Raw genomic sequence first — 4509 nt, 5'->3', positions numbered from 1 at the left:
AGCTCAGGGTGTGGGGTCTGTCTCCAGGCTCTTTGGTTAAAAATGGGAGGGGCAGGAGTAAAACTCATTAAATAATTTGCTCCACTTCCCTCACATCTCTCAGAGGACCTCCTAACTCAGGATTCAGGAAGCTTTGATCTCTATATTCTTACTTTTTTCCCACTCTTCTTTCTATGTCCCCGGTACTGCAACCCTTTCTGCCGTAAGGGCGGGGAGGGGAGAGGGATACAGTAAAACGAATAATCGCTTACATTCAGGACATTGTTTATAGAAGTTTGGTTGTGCCAGGTGCTGCAGGGTTCTTGCCCTTGAGCTTACAAACCCTTCTTCAAACTCTCTCCTTATCTTTTCCTGGATTTTAAAAAACTAATTTCTCTGACCAAGTAATATCTCCTTATTGAACATTCCCATGTCATATCTGAAATGCCCTGGAGGGTGGGGAAAACAATAAATTAATGTAGTTGAATGAACAAATTAACAATAGTACAATCTTGAAGACAGAAGATAAGGAGGGAATTCTAGGCAGGGGACATGTCTAGGATAGTGATGAGTATCTTCAGAATACAGTAATCTGATTGGCTTGACAGGGCCAAAGGTACATGTAGTGGCTTGTGCAGATAACACTAGAAAAGAAGGTGAAGTTATAGTCACTAGACGGTCACTTCTCATGGGCCACAAGGACATGTTGGCATGTTGTTATGTATGCTTCATCCATTTAACAAATACGTGAGCACCTACGACATGTGAAACACAATTTTAAGCACCAGACAAGATCCTTGCTCTCATAGAACTTGCATTCTAGTGGTTGTGGGGAGACAGCAAAAAATGATGTCAGGTATCGAGAGATGTTCTGAAGACAAATAGAGTCCTCTCATAGAGTATCTGTGGGAACTACCTTAGATGGGTTGGTCAGGGAAGGCCTTACGAATGACATCTGAACCTGAGATAGGAATAATGGGAAGAAACAGCAAATGCCAAGGTCATGAGACACACAATGGTGTGTTCAAGGAACAGAAAGAAGGCTAGAGCCTAGTGAGCAAAGGGAAAACCAGAGAATTCTTTTATGATAATAATCTTTCTGCATATGGGAGTTAAGATGAAGAGCAATGTCTTGGCTCCTTTTCTGTGAATGCTCTCTTTTCTAACTTATTTGGTAGAAGTGTTGTGTGGGAATTCAGGAAAATGGCTATAAAGTTTGCCCCCTCATTAAGTAAGGGGCACGCAGTCTTCCTGATGTTATAGTCACCTCCCATTCTTCCTCATTGCTAAAGAGGCCAAGGTTAAACCCCTCACCAGGTCAGTCAGCTTTGCTCAGGAGGAAAGAGCATCAGGTCTCAGCCTGACTGCCCCTGCCCTTGATGGGGGGTGGGCAGAGGACATGACACTGGGTGGGGAAACTTAGAGCTGATCTCATCCACTCATGAATTCACTTGCTTTACAGATACTGGTGAACACCTCCCTGCACAAGACACTTGGACCAAGCATCTTCAGAGAGAGGGTCCTGGTTATACTCAGACCACCCATTTCACAGATCCAAAAAGTTAAATAAGTTGCTCAGGATCATATAGCAGGAAGTGGCAGAGTAAGACTGAAACTCAGTTTCTTTTTTAATTTCATAATTTGTTAATTGGACATGAATATTCCTGACACTCAAAGTTAGAGAATAACCTATCAAAACCCATATACTCCACAGAGAGTTCAAATACAACTCGAAGACTCCTATGTAGCTTAATGTGGCCTTCAAGTCCTCTCATTTGGGAAACACTGCAAATGGCATCACCATCCATTCCTGAGTACAAGCCAGAAATTCTAATAGGTACCACGGACACTTTCCTCTTCTTCCAATCAGTCATCAAGTTCAATTAACTTTGATATCTATTTCTATTTCCAGTATTCTTCCTACCCTTCTGCTTTCTACAAGTATCATTTCTTATCTGGATTATTACAATGGCTTCCTAACTGGTCTCCCTGCATTCACTCTTTCCCCATTCCACCCTTCTTAAAACTTTTCAATAGCTGCTCTTTGCTTAGAATATAGACAAAATCACTTGCATGGCATGCAAAGTTTCATATGGGTTTTCCTCTCTACTCAGCACTCTAGCTTTATTTCAACCCCTTGTTCTCCAGATTTAGAGGCCCTAGCCTTCTTGCCGTTCCTTATACTGTAATCCCCTAGCTCCTTCCTACCACAGCCTTTATACAAACTTATTCCTTCCTTCTCCACCTGAATAACTCTCTTCCCTTTCTCAGCTAAGTTTTCCTTGAGCCCCCAACTATATCATTCTTTGGTATCTGACACTTAGACAATTTTATATTTCTTTGTAATTAATTATTCTATCTTCCCTAATCAGCCAAGGACCAAGAACCACTTGCTTGGTACAAAATACGTGCTAAATAGCTAATAGCCAATGTGTATATATCAACACCAAGCCAGGCAGTGTACCTAGCGCTTACCATTATTAATTCACTTAAGAACTCCCTTTCGAGGTAGGTTAAGTTAGCTCCACTTTACATAAGCAAAGAAAGTCAAACAAGTGGCAGAGCTGGGCTACAACGGACTCAGGCAGTCAGTTTCTAGAGTGTGTGTGTAAACACTCACACTTTGATGCCTCACTAGCACCAAATGCAGAAGTGTTTAGTGATTTTGATAGGAACTAGACAGCACCATCAGTAACTTCAGTTAAACTAAAAATCATTTCACTCGAGTTTTGGTAAAGATCTTATGCTTGACTGGAATTTCTGCTGCAAAACATTTATTTTCCTAACATTTTATTCCAGCTACTTTAGAACTCTATCTGCCTTCACCGGTACTGTCATGACTGATGTTGAGCAGAAGAGATGGCTCAGCAAACTGCTAGCAGTCAGGAGAAAGTTGGTTTTGGAGCGAGACAAAACTGTGGATCATTTGGAGGACGGGTAATCCACGTAAGGCCAATTCAAAGATCTCCATGGATGTCATCTCAACCTTCATTGATTCCTAATAAAGTTACATTGATTCCTAATAAAGTTACACACACAGGGCCGTTCTTCCTCAGTTAATAGATGAAGCAAAAGGCTGTGGTTAGACGGCATAGGAATTCAACTAGTTACAGGATGGGGTGAGGATGGTGAGCCACACTTCTGCTTCAGAACTGCAACAACGTCTTTAGCAGAGAAAGTCCTTCTCCTCTTTTACAGATTAATGGTAGCTGGCCCACCTTTCCTAATTCTTGGGTGCCACCTCTCAGTGAGGACAAAGTTCCTCCAAGGTTTCCCAGTATGGCTAGAAGTAGGGCAATTATTCCGTAAGTCCATGCGTCGTGGTGCAGAGCTCTATAAACTACCTACATCCGATTAACTCTAGAGCAATACGGTGAAAATGGAACAATTGAGAAAATTCTTGACGTGGAGCCCAAGCAGGGAAAGTCAAGAAATGGTATGCACATTTTCTTTATGTGCGTTTAAAGGCTTTCATTAGTTCGTTCTAGGGCTTAAAGCCACAATCCTTTATGCCTGTAAACTATTTTTTCTGATTCATCACTGTGCCTTTATAGAGGCACCTTAGCAGGATGAAACATTTCTATTCCTCTAAGTACCTGGTAGCTATGGGTGGAGGTCTAAGAGAAGTTCCAATGCCCACCCAATGTGAGTTAGACCTGTTAAGAGCACAGGCCTCCCATCCTATAACAGGTCTAAGAGAAGTGATTAGCATTCACCTCCTAGGAGGAGGAAGCTGTGTGTAAAGCCAAGGGCAGTCAGGAGTGCTCTGGTCCCGTCCCGAGCACGCCACTAACCGGCTGTGTAATCTTGCACAGGTTGCATACCCTCTCTGGGCTTTAGTTTCCATTATCTGTAAAATGAAAAGTTGAACCGCATGGTCTTCAAGGTCCTTCCCAGCCGCAAGCCTGGTACCAAGAAAGCCCAGTCATGAAAGCAGTTTCCTGTGGGCGCGGTACAGGGCTTTAACGGTCACCCCTCCCCCGCTCAAGCCCGCGAAACCCTCTTCAACACGCCCCTCCGAGTGATGGTGCTTTCCCAACCCCAGCCCGAATACGACTCCGCCCCTTCCCGGGGGCGTCCCATCGTTCCCTGCGCCGAGATCCTAAAGCGGCGGGAGTCTCCCGCCTTTCCGAGGCCTCGACCCCGAACTCCTCTCCCAAATTCTCCGGGGCGCCCTATCCTATCAACGTCCAGTATCCCAGCCAATCACGCGGGCCCAGAACCTTGCCTTTAGTCCACTCTCTTCCCAGCGTTCAGCCGGTCTGAGCCCAAGGCCTTTACGAGGCCAATCCAATCAGTAGCCCACCCAATCTCACTCCCCTCGGCCAATCCACGCGCTCCAATCCGCTGCCCGCCCAACCAACCCGGGCCTTGAAACCAGTGGGCGAATGGGCGCTTGGCGACCCTTCAACGCTGAATGCCTGGCCAATTGGGGATTCCGCGTGGCCAGAGCGGCAGCCAATCCACGTGGAGCGCGGTGCCGCCGCGGAGAGGTCCGGCCCGAATATCCCTCCGCCTTCCTCCCTCCCT

The sequence above is a fragment of the Furipterus horrens genome, unplaced genomic scaffold (assembly GCF_987537825.1).
Source record: "Furipterus horrens unplaced genomic scaffold, mFurHor1.1.pri manual_scaffold_11, whole genome shotgun sequence".
NCBI lineage: Eukaryota > Metazoa > Chordata > Mammalia > Chiroptera > Furipteridae > Furipterus > Furipterus horrens.
The sequence above is the reverse complement of the archived record's forward strand: the minus strand, read 5'-3'. Positions refer to the sequence as shown.